The 17,045-nt window shown below is 38.2% G+C and overlaps 1 protein-coding gene and 1 long non-coding RNA gene across 2 annotated transcripts in view; one reads left to right on the forward strand and one right to left on the reverse strand.

The window, feature by feature from the left end:
• The window catches only part of LOC115523127 (ubiquitin-conjugating enzyme E2 E2-like), a 377,540-nt gene that overhangs the window by 31,494 nt on the left and 329,001 nt on the right, over window positions 1-17,045 (reverse strand).
• Window positions 575-16,104, forward strand: LOC115523128. Its single transcript, XR_003971649.1, has 3 exons — window positions 575-795; window positions 3,638-3,818; window positions 15,634-16,104. It is a non-coding gene; the product is annotated as an uncharacterized LOC115523128 (long non-coding RNA).

Genomic DNA, 17,045 nt, shown 5'->3' on the forward strand with positions numbered 1-17,045 from the left:
GTAAGTGGTTATGCTCCTTATCGTGTGTCATGTTTTCCTGCTTCTTTGCATCCTGGTAATCTTTGGAGGCCAGACCTTGTGGGTTCTACCATGTTGGTTGATAGATTATTTTTGTATTCTTTTTTAAAAAAATTAAAAAAATTAAAATTAAAAAGAATTTAAAAATTATTAAGTTTTTACTTTTTGTGTTCTTATATTCTTGAGCTTTGTTCCTGCAGACACTTGGATCCTGTCTGGTTTTGCTTTTATGACTAGGTAGGTAGGCTGAAGCAGTGCTTAGTCTAGGGCTAATTATTTTCCACAAGCTAAGGCAACCCCTTCCTGTGTATCCAAATGTCCCAAGAATTATGAATTTTTCTAGTCTGGTGGGAAAAGGCACTGTTTCTTTTAACCCTTTAAGATGGTTCTTGTAGTACAAGACCTAAAATTAAGGTTCAGCATTATGTGCTGCCTTAACATCTCAGGAAAACTGGGAAGGCTTCAAATGGCCTAACCACAAATTCCCTTCCCGACTCTGCTCCCATGGATAAGGGTCACTAGTTGAAAAATGCTCTTTACCATGGACAGGGGGAATAGTTCCTGCTTATCACTGAATAGTGTTACTCAATTTCTTGCCAGCCTGTGGAATTATTCAAATAAGCCAATCACATCTTCCTGCTGGAACCAGGGAGCATTCTGCCCTCTTGAGACTACAATGCCTGTCTCCCACAGCCCTTGATTGCTCCCTCTGTTCCTGAGTGCAATCCCCATGTGGCCCTGCAAGATGTGTGATGTCCTCCCCACAAGGCTAAGAATGTAAGTGATTAATAAACAGTTGTCACCCTCATTTGTCCAGTGTTGGGTGCTGTGTGTTTGGCCACTCCTCATAACCCTAGGGTGGGAATCCATCTTTCACCAATGTGGCAAAGAGGTGGAACACACCAGTTCTTTCCCAGACTTGGGTAGTTTCCTTGCATGAATGTGCAAGGGGCACCTTCTGCTAAATACTCGAGGGGTACCTTCTGCAGATATTTGGGGTTCCCTCTGTGTGTGCAGCTCTCTCCTCTCTATACTCCGTCTTTGGAACTGTAGCGCCTCGACTTCCTTGGACTCAGTTCTGTTTGCTCAACTTAGAGAGTCTGCTGGGCTTCCCCTGGGTTCCTTTCCTCACACTATGGATGGAAACTCTCACAGGGCAGTAGTCCAGGGTTCACTTTGTTTCCCACGTATCAGGGATCACTGACCTTTACTGTCTGAGCTCCATGTCTTGAAAACCATTGTTTTATGTATTGTGTCTGTCTTTTGGTTGTTTCAGGAGGGAGGGCAAATATGGTTATCCCTGTTACTGGAAGTGGAAGTTCCTCTCATTATTTTTTATAATATTTTTTCTTTCCTGACTTCCTTTTCTGGGACTCCCAGTTACAGGTATGTTAAGTAGCCTGAGGTCATCCCATGGATCACTTAGGCTCTGTTCATTTTATTTTTTAAACTTTCATTTCTCTTGCTTCTTTATGGATAGTTTCTATTACTATGTTCAATTTCATTTCCAACTTTCTTCCACTGTATGCAATGTTGTTAATCCTATAATATGTACTTTTAATGGCAGAGACTGCATTTTGTTACCCTACAAGTTTCATTTCTATCTTTTTAATATTTTTTCTCCTCATCATGTTTGCATTTTCCTCTACTTTCTTAAGCATATGGAATTTATAATAACTGTTTTAGCATTCTTGCCTACTAATTCCATCATCTCTGTCCTTTCAGGGTCTGGAACTATGGATTAATTGCTCTCCTGGTTATGGGTTCTATTTTCCTGCTTTTAAAATGCCCAGTAATATTTTATTTGAGGTACAAAAGTGAATTTTACACTGTTGAGTGTTGGAATTTGTTATATTCCCTTAAAGAATGTTGTACTTTGTCCTAGCATGTATTTATTTAAGAAAAGTTTGATGCTTCCAAGCTTTCTTTTAAATTTTTTTTAGGGTAGGTGGGTCCAGTGGAGCCTTTGGTGTAGAGCTAATTTACCCCTACTATTAAGACAGTATCTTATGAGGACAACATGGATTCCTGCTTAATGTGAGGTCACTCACAGCCTTGTGTGAGCTCTAGGAACTGTCTGGCCTACTGCTTTGTGCAGGTTCTTTCCCTGGCCCCAGATGGCTTCTTCTGACATATGAAGAATTCTAAACGTAGCCAAAGACTTGAGGGGATCCCTTTTCGGATCTCTGGAGCATTCTCTCTGTGTGGTCCCTCTTCTCTGGATCTCTGCCCCACAAACACCAGCACGTGGGTCTTCCTAAACCCCTATCTCTGTCTCCTCAACTCAGTGAGACTGCTGGGTGCTCTCTTCGTTTTCTTCCTCTCTATAATGTAGCCTGGAAACTGCCTCTAAGCAGTGAGCTGGGGCAAGTGTGGGGCTCACTTCGTGTGTTTCTCTTCTCTCAGGGATCTTGGTCTTGGGCTGCCTGTTGTTCAGTGTCTGTTTTTCTAGTTGGTTAAGGGAAGAGTATAAATCTAATTCCTGTTATTGCTTCATGGCCAGAAGCTGAAGTCCACTCTGATGTATTGTGAAAACATTACAGACAATCCAGAGAGTACAGTATATCTAGTTCAGTAAAATTAAATTTACTTAAACCTGGCTAAAAATAGCTAGCTTTCACTTCTATCTTAGCTAGACAGTCTCTGAACTTCAGGAGTCTGTCATGTGATATAATATCTTGAGAAATCTTAAGCTGTCTTTGGGCTTGAGACATATTTTATACAGGGCAAGAGCAAAGGAACAATAGGGGTGTGAGTAAAGATTTTAAAAGGCTTGGCCGGACTTGAAATAAGGCAAAGTTTCCTAGGAAGGTCTTTGGCCAGATGGGGGTGCCTATGGGCATACAGTTTGTGCATTATGTGTGCTGGGAATAAAGAAGGAGACTTCATTTTATAGATGACAAAAAATAACATTAAATACTTAAAGTTTTTTAGACTATAAAGATAGAAGCCTAAAGCAAATTGAAATCATTAAGCCAAGTTTGAATTTCAATTCATTTTTCCTATTAGTTTTCCTTCTGAAAGGTAAATTCCATCACATATGAAACTCCGAACTCATCAAACTATGAATAAGCCACTTAAAGATTTTATGCAAGAAACAAAATGGCTCTTTTGACATCTCGAAGGACAGGTTAACTGCACCTTGCAGAGCTAATGTAGGCCTTCAGTACAATACATTCCATACAATGATACTCACAGCTTTCAAAGTGTTTACAGAGGTCTACACACACAACTTTATCTTCACAGCAATGCTGCAAGATAGTCAGGGTCGTAAGTACTGTCTTCAATTCACAAATGAAGGCACCAATTTATCTAGTAAGGGAAAGAGCTGGGCAACACTCTAGTTTTCTTGACATCTTCAAAACTCAGTATAATTTAGCTCCTCTGACCTAATCTTTTTTTAACATGGCAAAATATAACCTTCATTGTGCTCATGCTCTGACACTGGTGAATCTAGCAAGGGGCATCATGAGGTTTGCTGAAAAGATGCATGCATGCAAAGGTATGCCACTGTTACTTAGAGAAGTCAGGCATAAATACAGTGAAGGGCAACAGCTTAGAGCTATATAACATGAGCCATCTTACACTATAGACTAACTCCCATGTTTTTCACTTAAAGCCCTGCCATCTGGATGTACACAGGACAATCAATTCAGAACGTCAAAATGAGATTATCGTCCTACACGTGTGATACTGCTTTAGCAACGCTACTTACAGAGCATAGGACTTTAATATATTTTCCAAACTAGATTTAAAAAAGCAACTGTTTAACTGGAAGAAGAGGCCATGGAATTAAGAAGGTATGTACTGGCTAAGACTGGCAACAACTCGAGCATTACTCACAGTGTTCAGCCAATTTTCTGAGTTGACACCATACCCCTTTTGAGAGTCGACGGGGCCATTCCTGCCCTGGCACACAAGATGGACAAGAGCCATCAGTTGGCATGTGAAGTGAAATGGAATATTCCAAGGTTATACTAGGCCAATAGATGCTACAAGCTAAGTCATATGGTTATAGAGATAATACTAAATAAAGCTCTTTTAAATAAAAACAAATAAAAAGACAGTTTGGATATCCCTTAAAATTTTTTTTTTCCCTTGGTGAAAGAAAGGTTAAAGGAAATTAAGAGGCAGAGCAGAAATTAGGGTAAGAAAAAGAAAAGAAAGAGAAGCAGTAGCAGAAAAACAAAAAAAGCTAGAAATACAGATAAAAAAGAAAAGACTGGATAACAGGAAAAGGGAGAAAGGAGGACTAACCAAGGATAGATGCACCACAGAGCTCTGTCCTGAAGAAATAAATGTGTGCGGGTCCATTTCCCTTTGCCATTAGCTCCAGCTCAGTGATTCTTATGGAGAATAGGGATACACTTCAGGCGGGAGGGAGGAGTCAAATCAGAGCCTGGGGTGAAGCTGGAATTTGTACATATGTACTATGAAAACACATGCAATAGATCAATTGCCTTTACATTATAGACTCCAGAGGGTAAAGCACAAAAGAGTCCCTAGGCTAATGTGGACAGGCCAAAGATGAGTAAGAAAGCACTGGAGGGTCACCAAAGGCTGGGAAATGGCTATTCATGAAGTTCCAGTATCTATCTCTTTCAAAAGATGATGTGGGTTATATTACTCTATAGATGACCTCTGATGTGGTTCATTCTCTTTCTCTTAATTGCTTTTTCTATTAGTATTTGTGAAAGAGACAGTCTGTAGGAGGCAGTAATGAACAAGCTGATGTGAGAATGTAAGCAAAAGCCCAGTGGTTTACACTGCTTTGGCTGTTTCTTTTTGTGGGCAGAAGGAAAAATCTAATGCTTCACCTTAAGAGCATCACTATTCCCTCCAGTCTCCAGACCTGGTCCCTGAGGACATTAGCCAACTACTAACAACATACAGAATAGTTTCATTAAAAATTCCTCTGTACATAAAGATCCGTTAGGGGTGCCTGGGTAGCTCAGTTGGTTAAGCATCTGACTCCTGATTTTGGCTCAGGTCATGATCTCACAGTCTTGAGATCGAACCCCACGCTGAACCCCACATTCGGCTCTTGAGCTGGGCGTGCAGCCTGCTTGAGATTCTCCCTTTCCCTTTGCCCCTCCCCTGCTTGCATGCCCTCGCACATGCTATCAAAATAAATAAATAAACTTTAAAAAAAAGTCAGTGTGATCACAGAGGGATCTCTTTAGTGCTGGATGGGTGGTCTCAGTAGTTTCAGAAGATGGTATTCTCTGAAAGGTCGCCAGAAAAGGGAATGTGACAGCCACATGGCAAATCATACTAAGACAAAAAGGAGATCAGGGCACCATGGCCTCTAGACTAAGGGATCCTTCTGAGTGCCGAATGGGCAGTCAACATCCTGTACAGCGTTTTATGCTGTTATCAAGTTTAAAAAATGTATTCACTTTTAAAATTTACATAAAGTAAAATCCATGCTATATCATTTACTAACCAGGTACAGGTGTTTCTGACAATCAATATTAGAACTGTTTGATTTACCAATAACAAGCCTATGGTATTAACCCACCACCACATTACAGATACGAACTGAATGAGGACAGAAGTCTAAATTGCAAAATAAATTAACCAACAAAGAAAGAGCACTTAAGAGTTTCAAAAGCACTTAAGATCTGAAAGAACGACATGAACCACAGTCAGCTACTTAATAATCTCATCATTTCTACATATATTTTAAGTAATAAAAAAGACACCTGTGGCAGATGCTTGCCTGGGAATAACACTGGAAACCTTTCTGTTCATGTGGAGAGCAAGAGACTACAGAACAGACACAGGAAAAGTAAGTCTTGTTGTTGGAACTAAACTGTTGAGTGAAGCCTGACACAGTCAAGCCTCTCCTGACAGAAGCTGTAAATAAACCCAAATAGTGAGTGCTATGGTAAAAAAAAAAAAAAAAAAAAAAAAAAAGTAGACTACATGTAGAAGAAAAGAAGACTAATTTCAGAGAGTGACAAACTTATTACTGGTCCTCAACTGTAAAGAATGAAAAATGGAAAACAAACAAACACTGGGAGAGGTTATCCAGGGGAATAGGAAAGACCTTGGACCTAAAATATACAATTTTTGCATAATTCTTTCCCTATCATCAAAAAACCCCTCTTTTTACTCTAGAATGAGAAAAATTAATCTTGTAATTCTTTCTCAATTATTTTCATTCCAGAAATCATAAAGAAAAAGTTACTTAAAATCTAGACTAAATGTTCTGGACTTGTCAGAAATTCCTCAAGTAAGGGAAAGAAAAAAAGTCTTTGAATCATTCCTGGGGTAAACTCTTCTGAGTAAAAGACACACTCCCATGTGAGTAAAGAATGGTGTTTGTTTATACTGAGGGTCTGCTTCACTTTTCAATTTCTTATTTGTGTTTTCTGAGCTTTTCACTGGCAACCACAGAACACATGCATTGCTTCAACAGCTTTCCCCAATTCCCTAAACAGCATCAGATGCCAAAAACTTGCTTTACGGGAGAAAAATACCTCTAATACAATTTGCTATATTCTAAAGTCAGAAAGACATTAATTGATTTTAGTGGAGGAAGAGGTCAGTTTTGGGAGAATGTAGAAATTGAGAAGTACTGATCTACACCATGTCATTTTCTTATTAGTGTTTCCCTAGAACAACAACAACAACAACAACAACAAATCACTGGTGATCTCTAAAAAGGAAAACCTCAAAATGCCATTTTCTAAAAAGTAAATTGAAGGGAATTTTCATCATGGCTTAATATATACAATAGCTTTATAATGAGATCAACTTCTAAACCAGTAAATTAGAGGTTATTATTGCAGGGACAGCAATAGACTTTACAGCAGAAAACTTGTAGCAACAGCTAATACCCATGTCCAGATTTATATTAATTAAGGGGCAATAAATATGCACAGGGAAATGCTAAGTAGAAGCAGGTCAAAGCCAGGGCTACACATTGAGGTCATGTGTTTAAATTTATACCAAAATTATAATGAGACATACTTAACTGACAAATATACTTTGCTAAGTCCCATCAATTTTGAGTTTGCAGAGCAAGGAGCCTCAAATGAAAACTAAACACTTATCTTTAAAGGATAGTTGATTTAAGAGAAATTTAATAAGCAAGAAAAAAACTGAAGATATTTCCATTTTGAAAAAAAGAAAAGCCAATACTGAGACATTATCAAGGAGTACATCTAGACCTTTTCTTCACCTTTAAGATATCCTAGCTCCACCATGAAAACTACGAATATGAAAACTACAAATATGCAACATAGCCAGAGTTCCCTAAATGCAAATCAATACCATATACAAATCAATGGCTTCTTTGTCTAGTATAATTATAAATTTAAATAGCCTTCCAGAGAATTAAACAAGCTAATGGAGAGCTCCATTAACAGTAAACTTTCACTTAAAAACTTTCACCAAATTGGACACAAGATTATTTTGAACTCAGATATGAATCCCAACTCTAAGCTATCCACAATCCTATGAATGCGAATCCACCAAGAGGATGCTTTTCCTGCAGGAACGGAACCATTCTGAGTAAGGCTAAAATTAAAATACACCAGCCCTATCAGACCCTTGATTCGATAAAAATGTATATATTCCTCAGGTAGAGGAATCCTTTATAGAGTACAAGGGGTGGCTGGTGCCTCTTCCCCAGTGTAGCTGAGTGATCTTTTCTAGAGCTTTTCTTTTCTTTTTTTAATTTTTTTTAACGTTTATTTATTTTTGAGACAGAGACAGAGCATGAACGGGGGAGGGTCAGAGAGAGAGGGAGACACAAAATCCTAAGCAGGCTCCAGGCTCCGAGCTGTCAGCACAGAGCCCGACTCGGGGCTCAAACTCACGTACCGCAAGATCATGACCTGAGCCGAAGTCGGATGTTTCACCGAATGAGCCACCCAGGCGCCCCTAGAGCTTTTCTTATAAAAATCTAATAGTGGTATCCAATGCTAGATAAAGACATCTCCTCTAGGTCTCCATTTGTCCTAACTTGCCTTATGTATTTGAATTAGACTGTGTATGACCATGCTTCCATCACTGGAATGGAGCCAGTCTAGACAAGAAAGTCAGTCACTGGAGTACGTGTGTGGGCACAGTTCTCTGAATAAAAGGTGATGCACACCTCACTAACGTGAGCGGCTGCCCCATAAGGTACTACCTACCCCGCCTACAGGCACACAGCTATGTAGGCTTTTTATAGGCTGTGCTAGGTATGTGAGTATCGCAAAAAATATGGCTTATTTGGGGGAAATGCTCTCAGAGGGAAGGCAGTGCTGAATTAGGGGGAAAATATCCTTGTATTTTCAAGAAAAGATAAATTTAAAAAACTGATTTTTATTAAAAAATAAATTCATTATTCAAACTTATAAATGCTTTATTTGGCAACAGGTTTCTCCATAGGCTACTCGTTTAAGTAGGAAGTTCTTCAAATATATCTAAAGCATTTTGATTTATGATTTCTTTCCATGGAACACTATGTATTGTGGAAAGAAATATGCCTGTAGTTTAAAGGAACTCCTATACTGCTTATTATGCAAATTCCTCACCAATATGACATAACCAAAAATTCAACACCCATAAGCCCAGGATCTCTTAAAGGACAAAAATAAGAAGGAAAAAAGAAAGAAGTTATTGCTGTTGTGTAGGAATAATTAGTCTGACATGTCAGAAGCATCCTTTTTTTAAAAATAAGAATTACTGTGGGGTGCCTGAGTGGCTCAGTCAGTTAAGCATCTGTCTTGATTTCCGCTCAGGTCTGATTTCACGGTTCCCGAGATTGAGTCCCACGCTGGGCTCTGTGCTGGCAGCATGGAGCCTGCTTGGGATTCTCTCTTTTCCCCCTCACTCTACCCCTGTCCTCCCCTCTCTCTCAAAATAAATAAATACACTTAAAAAAATAATTAAGAATTATTTTGGGTGCTGTTACTGGAAGCACTTTACCCAGGCCAAATACAGAATGGAAGGCTGTAAGTAAGGAAAGTAAGGAAATATAAAGATAACTGCCTGGTAATTGAGGGTCTCAGACTCAGACATTGGTAGGGTTACAGTAATTCTTCGTATTTTCATAATTATAACATTTCTCCCAAGACACAATATGATCTCAAATATCTAAATTAAAAAGGCAACATGTTATTCAATCATCCAGATTTTTTGTCCATGCAAATAAATTTCTGGACAGTTAGAGGATTTTTATTATGTTGTTTCAGAACTCTTAAATTTCCATATTAAAACACTACAGTGCATTGTTATAATTTCAAATACATATTATTTAACTGTTTTGTTTAAAATCATTTCTCCTTAAAAAGAAAACCAAACTTTACCAGTAACCTACTTTCCAAAAAACACATATTATACCCTTGAGTAACAAATATTAACAGTAATTCGAATGCAGAGACCTATTCTGAAGTTTACTGTATTATCTCTTTTAAAAAGGGTTGGCATGAAAATTAACAGTGTCAAGCAATATTATCTAAGAATATTTAGCCTGTCTGAAAGAAGGCCTAGATAACCTGTAAAAAATACCTAAACCCTAAATAAAGGTAAGTTTTGAGGGTGAGTGAGGAATACATTAGGGCTCATTATAACCATTTTCTCTATTTTATTTATGTGAAAAACCCACTTCATTCCTGTCCTTGGTAAAGCAGAGTCTAAGGCCATGTAGTTTAAACATTTCACTAGTATTTCCTACATGTGCTTAATAGGTCTTCACTCATTTAAAATTTCCTACAATTATTAAAAAATTTTATCTGACATCCTAATTATACTGAATTGGTGAGATTTTACTCCTGTTATAGGACAAGCCAATCAGAATCTCACAAAGGATAAGCGGACAGCTCTATAATGGTAAAAAAACAAAACAAAACCAGGAAAGATATTATAGATTGCTACCCTAGGGATTCATCTTCCTGCTTTAACCATGTTGGAAGCACAGTTATTACCTGGTTCAGAGCTACTTCCTGGGTCAGAGGTAAGGAAACAAGTGAGAAAAACGAACACAGGCATCATAAATACACGGTTGTATTTTCTTCTTTACTCAAGGAGAGTGATTTCTCCAATGGGTCTTTCCTTTAGATCAGATATGAAAGTAAAACTTTACAGGCATATTTTGAATGCAACTCAGATATCTGCAAATAAGGTATAGTTTTTACCATCTTTAAAAGAATCAAACCTACCAAGCAGATATATTTAACTGAGAAAAGTAATAAAGTTTTTGTAAAGGTCAGCATTTCTGGACAACATGTCAAAAAAATAATAAACAGGTAATATTCCTTTTTTTTTTTTTTGGTAATATTCTTTTAGACTAGGCAAACTGGATGTTCAGGAAGGATATAAAACTGATGGCTATGTTAAATAAAGATTTGCCTATACAAAGCAAAAATATCAAGGGCTGATTAGGACACTTGCTTTATCATGGAATCATCACTCCCCTACATAGTGAAACCACCAATCCTTTCCATACAACTCTGACTCAAGTTCTCTTTCCTTGTTTCACTACCTGGCAATCTAAAACCTAAACCCACGATCAAATAATTTTAGCTTTCTTTTCTCATTCTGTGTCTTTTAGAAAATCATTCTTTTTTTTTTTTTTTAAAGTTTTAAATGTTTATTCATTTTTGAGAGACAGAGAGAGACAGAGCATGAGTGGGGGAGGGACAGAGAGACCCAGAATCCAAAGCAGGCTCCAGGCTCTGAGTCATCAGCAAAGAGCCCTACGTGGGGCTCGAACTCATGGACTGCGAGATCATGACCGGAGCAATAGTCCGACGCTTAACCGACTGAGCCACTCAGGTGCCCCTCATTTTTTTTTTTTAAATGTTAATTACTTATTTTGAGAGAGACAGAGAGAGACAAGGTGAGCTGGGGAGGGGCAGAGAGAGAGAATCCCAAGCAGGCTCCATGTTCAGCGCTGCTCACAAACTCAGCTGAAATCAAGAATCGGACGCTAACTGACAGAGCCACGCAGGTGCTCCTTGAAAATCATTTTTGATAAAGGACCATAAAATAGGATCTTTTAGTTTACATTGTTATACACTAGTATCCCTTGTAACACAACTAAAAAGTTCCCTTTTACAGAATGACAAGGTAAGGAAACACATTTATAAATATACAGGTAAACAGAATTGATACTTTTTTTTTTTAAAACCCAAATTTATGATGGTACAGAATCACTTCCGTGAAATTTTTTTTGGAAATGTTTATTTATTTTGGAGAGTGAGTGAGCATGAGTGGGGGAGGGGCAGAGAGACAGGGAGACACAGAATCCAAAGCCGGCTCTAGGCTCTGAGCTGTCTGCAAAGAGCTCGACATGGAGCTTGAACTTTCGAACCATGAGATCATGACCTGAGCCAAAGCTGGACACAACTGACTGAGCCACCCAGGTACCCAAAAACCTCTTCAATGCACAAAACAGAAATGTTCTTCTCCGTTTAATGATGTGTATTCCTGATTTTATTCATCCTTGCAACGAATCCTCGGTTCTTCTAGGACCTTCACACTATGGAAGGCCTATTTCCAAACAGATCCGAGGGAGTCTATGGGAACCTGTAGTGCATGAGGGGTCAGTGTCCCAGGATTCTGTAGATAATACGGAGTTGGAACCCCAAGTCCTTTATACATTTCTTGGACTTTATGTACACTCCTGGTTTTTAAAATACCGGGTAGATTGACTATCTACATAGAGCTATAGCTTTCCTTTACATAAGGGGTCAGAGAAGTTACAGGACTATGGATTACAGCCTATCTATATCCATATTTGGAAGTACCAATTACAAGGACTTTTGGAATTTATCATGTGACATTCTAGAGGAGAGCCAATTCTTCACAAAGAAAACAGCTTCAAGTTAGCTGTATGTCGTACCGTATATTTCTACTTTATAAATTTTCTCACTTTTTTTTTTTTTTTAATTTTTTTTTTTTCAACGTTTATTTTATTTTTGGGACAGAGAGAGACAGAGCATGAACGGGGGAGGGGCAGAGAGAGAGGGAGACACAGAATCGGAAACAGGCTCCAGGCTCTGAGCCATCAGCCCAGAGCCTGACGCGGGGCTCGAACTCACGGACCGCGAGATCGTGACCTGGCTGAAGTCGGACGCTTAACCGACTGCGCCACCCAGGCGCCCCTAAATTTTCTCACTTTTAAAAAAACTCATAGGCATTAGGAGAAACCTTAGGTCTATGTATCCATAGTTAATACCTCCTACAGAAAAAAAATTTTTTTGCATTCCTGCTAAGATAGCTGGCCTTGAAAACAGGTAGGCTTATCATTTTTACAGCTTTATCTTAATTTCAGTTAAAGAAATTGTTCTTTGCCAGTTCTCAAGTGTAGCAGAGTAGAATGAGTAGAAGCCAAGTTCACGCTGCTATAGCAGGCAGTAGAATCCTCTTAAAAGTCTGTTTATATACCTTTCATCAGTGTAATAGCTCACAAACTTAGTGTAAATAATCTACAGAAATATGCCTGTGTTGAAACAATTAATTCTACTTTATGGTCCCCACCCTCTAGTAGTCATTACCAATTATAACATTTTAATGGTTAGTAACACAATTTATTATCCAATCATAACCAGGTCAAAGACAAGCGATTAATAACAATCAAAGTTAAGGTATATAAGACAATTTATGGATAAGGATTGTATTTATCAGTTGTTTGAAAACTGGGCTGTAAGTGATCTGAAACAAAGGGCTATGAAGTTGGAGAATAAGGAAGGAGCCATTCTCCGACCTTTTATAGAACACTATAAAAGAGCCACTGGGAGCAAATTCCTCTTTCCATTTGCTCAGCCCATTTGAGAAGAATAAAGCTCTTACCAATGACGATGCAGCTGTGCTCACCCTCGACTTAATCACTGTGTAAGGCTGAGGGTTAATTAGCGCCATTCTTAGTTCTATTTGTTGTTTTAATAAAAGATACGCATAAATCTAAGACGGGGAGTAACTGATACTTGATTTTTATTTGGAAGGTGCTGGGGGGAGGGGGAAGAGCTCATCCATCTTGGGCATTGATGTTTGTGGGTGTGCTCAGAGCATTTTCATTTGACCTGGCCTATACGGTTCTGCCTGTTTGAAGAGTGGCGGACAAAGACTTCATGGTTGTGTGAATGCAGGACCCTGATGGCCCAGGCTGAACCAAGAGGCAGTCTTTAGTTGGAAGGCAAATGATAGGGAATGAAATACAGAGGGTGAGGGTCAGGGCCCAAACGATTCTCCCACAGAGCAAAAGGGCCAAATCACACGCCTTTTACAGACTACACTGCTGCTCATCTTCGGCAGTTACGAGGAAATCCTTATCATGGAAAACTTCAGACATATTCAAAAGTAGACAAACGAGTATAAGGAAGCCCCGCCCCCCCCAGTGTGCTCATCACTCATCATTCAACGATTACAATGGTCGATCTCGTATCCTCCACATCCTTATCTACTTCCAATCTAATCTTTCTGGATTATTTTGAAGCAAATTCTAGATACCAAAGGACTTTATTGCAAGTAGTTCCTTATCTCTAAAAGGTAAGGATATGTAAAAAATTCATGACAGTTCTGTTTTACCATGCCTAAAAATTTCTGGCAGTAATTCCTTAATATCAAAAGCTCATTTTCAAATTTCCAATTATCCCATAAAAGCCATACATTTGGGGGATAATTTTTAAATGATACAGTATCAGAATTACATTCCGAATAAAACAAGCTTGTAACACTTTAGATAGCAACAGCAATAGAGCAGGAAAGTCGAACTGAGGTTAAAAAAAATAATGCCAGATAACATCCAGATTGATATACTTTTCAGGAAAAAAAAAGAGGAAAAAAAGATTAGAAATACTTCTGAAAGTTACTCTGTAAATAAAGCATCTGATACAGGAAAACCGTTGACCTCCTTGTTTTATTTCATAATTGTCAGTGTTCTCAGGATAGTTCATTTTTTATGAGGGAAAACACCCATTATTTTTAGGTCTGAAGACCATAAGATAAGCATATTTGAAACAATAACCAGACTTCATATAAAGAATATGATAAACATCTAAGAGTTTAAAAAAACAACCACAAAATAGCACAAACTTCAAAAGACACAAACAGAACAGAGCTTAAATTTTGTATATGCTTGAGAAGAGAGTATTGACAGATAAGAGCATTCCACGAAAGATGGAAATCTGATTAGTACTCTAAATGACAGCAATTCCTGGGTTAAATCATGTTCACCAAGGAGGACTAAACTCCGGGAGCTTGGAAGGCCAGTGTGGGCCTTTGGAGCTTATCAACTTCTACTCCTTTCTGCTGCCATTCTGTTCCTCAGCAGTGTGACACAGACAGACTCTGGCAGCCAGGTAGAGTCTGACAAATAAGAGTGCTCTGGCAGGCTCAATGAACACCACTGTGAAGTGTGAACAGCCCTATCAAGGCCAGCAGTTAGACCTACCTAGACCGTTGCACTGGGAACAGAATGATTATCACCGGTGCACCCGTCAACTGGCTGGTGACTGTTGGACATTTTGCCACCCGCGAGATAATCCTTCCTAGGAAATAATGCAATAGGGACTACTAATTCAAGGTTAGGCTTTTTCCAGAGTTTAAACCCAAGAGTGTCAGTGCTGAGGTGGTGGTGTTTAGAGATTATTCAATACTCTCTTCTCTCAGTTAAACTCAACTGAGGAGGTATTTGTCAGCCATTGAATGTATGCCCATTTGGAGTCCTAAGTACCCTGGGAAATGACCTGAACAACAGCCCATGATTGTTTACAGAGGGCTTGCATGTGTATCTCACAGGAATCCCGTGATTTAGGTAGGGCTGATGGTTATCTCTGTTTTGTAAATGAAACGGAGTCTGAGGAAAGTGAAGCGCCCAGAACAAGTCGCACAACTAATTAACAGTGGAGCTGGTATTAAAATCTGTATCTGTGGACTATAAATACCATGCTGTAAGGATGTACAGCCCCACCCTCGAACATTTAAAATTTATTTCTGAATAGACCAAAAATTCTTTAAGTAAGAGACAAATGTAAATTATGAGAAGAGTATGAAAAAGATTAAAAAAGTAAGTTTATGTGGAGAGAAGAGGGAGAAAAGCATTTTGAAAATTGGTGCAAAACCTTATGCAAAACCTACTTCAGAGCTGACAGCATTTCTGGTGTTAAACTAGCTCTACAGATTTAGTATAGGAAAATCGTATTTATTTGTATTCTATCAAACTTATAATTGTGGTAATTTGAAGATAGGTTAGGTTGAAGTTTAACTTAAATCTGGGGGAAAAAAAATCTACACATTGGAAGTGTACCAGAGAAGGGTGTGAAGTAAACCCATTAAACAAAAGAAAGGCCATTTTGACTTAAAAACTCTTTTTAAGACTCTAGAAGTGTGAACACATGTATCGATGATGTGCCAATTAGGAAATTTTTGTATATGTCTTAAAGTACAAACATTTAGTTGGTTGCCACGTATTTTACAAACAATAGTCTATTCTTACATCAGATGAGCTGTATCCAGTTGATCAAACTTAAGGCTTAATCTTTAGGCTTATTGTTTACTTTTTCTTTATCCCTTACACTTATCCTTACTACCAATATTATTGTTTTCAAAATCTATTTATTTTATTTATGTGATTTTGCTTTAGCCAGGGGTAATTTTACTTTTCTTGTTTTGTAGCATACATCTGTAACTTTCTGAGACACAGCAAAAGAAAACTCTAGTGAAGAGAAATATTTTTGATTGCTGAGAAAAGGCTTTGGTGGGATGAATGTATTCCTCTAAGCGGTGATTACCTGTACAGAGAAGAGCTTCCCACATACAAGCTGATTCAGGGGAATAGGACCATTTCAACTGACTGGGAGACGGAACAGGCCTGGCTATGGCTGAGTAAGGAACGCCTCTCAGCACGGAGCTTTCTCTCTAAGTGTGCAGTTACATCTTACCCATGTGGAAGAAGGAAGGACTTCTTACTCGTCTAGTGTTCAGAAGGGCCTCATGAATAGTATGGCCTCAAAAGTTTCTTCTCTCCCCCTAGTTTTACTGAAATATAACTGACACCTAACACTAGAAGTTTAAGGTGTAATGATCTCATGTCAAAAGTTTCTTGTATGGGTGACTTACTTCTCAAGATAAGTTTTTTTTTTTTTTTCTTAAAAAAAACACTCCCTCTAAATTTCAGCAAAGCCCAGAAGTACTCTGTTGGGAGAGGGGAGACAGATATAGTTCCCTGTTCCAACATTTCCAGGAGGACCACTGGGCTTAAGCCTCTATCACACAAAAAATGTCTTCTTATGACATTACCTCCAAATGAAGTTACACACAGTCATACAGACAAATGGGATTGAAATAGTAATAAGGAGAAAAAACACAGTATTTGTCATTCAGTTTTAAATTAGTGCAGCATTAATGAACTTCGCTATCTGGTGTAAAAGTATGAAATAATTTAAAAAGTATTTTATAATGATCTTGCATAATTATATTTTATGTTTCTTTTGGTGGAAGTATTTTTATACATCCTTATTTTTAAAAGTTTTAAAAATTGAACAGATTGTAAATTCTTCATGTTTTATAAACCAGACAGGAGCTTAAGAGAGACCCTGATTCCCCTTTGTCATTTCTCTCTTGTCTAAAACTTCAATTATCTAGTGAATAAAGTTTATTCCTGAATGTGGAAGATAGAATCTTAAAAATATTAACACTACTAATTAAATACTCAAAGAAGAATTTCTCATTAAAAACATAAATGAAAACTCTGTAGCTACTTTAGATTTTTGTAGTTTCCAAAATAAACCCAGATACGTAAAAATTTGGCAGTTGGGTTTGTCTGTTAGTTAAAAGGAGTTGGTCAAACACATAATCATACATCTGCGACGACACAGAAAGTAAAAACTTTCAGCATTAAGCACACCAGCAAGCCACAAAGGCTTCGTCATAAACTCTCTTTAGTTTTCCTGGGAAGTTGTATTTCCTAGTTGAGGACCACTCAGCTTTTTTGTTCTATTAGCTTGAAAGGACGCATGGTTATTAAAATGCCAACAAGGTCATGTCTGCGTGGTGCTGCTTGGTTGTTATCAGATTTTAATAGCCCA

The sequence above is a fragment of the Lynx canadensis genome, chromosome C2, assembly GCF_007474595.2.
Source record: "Lynx canadensis isolate LIC74 chromosome C2, mLynCan4.pri.v2, whole genome shotgun sequence".
NCBI lineage: Eukaryota > Metazoa > Chordata > Mammalia > Carnivora > Felidae > Lynx > Lynx canadensis.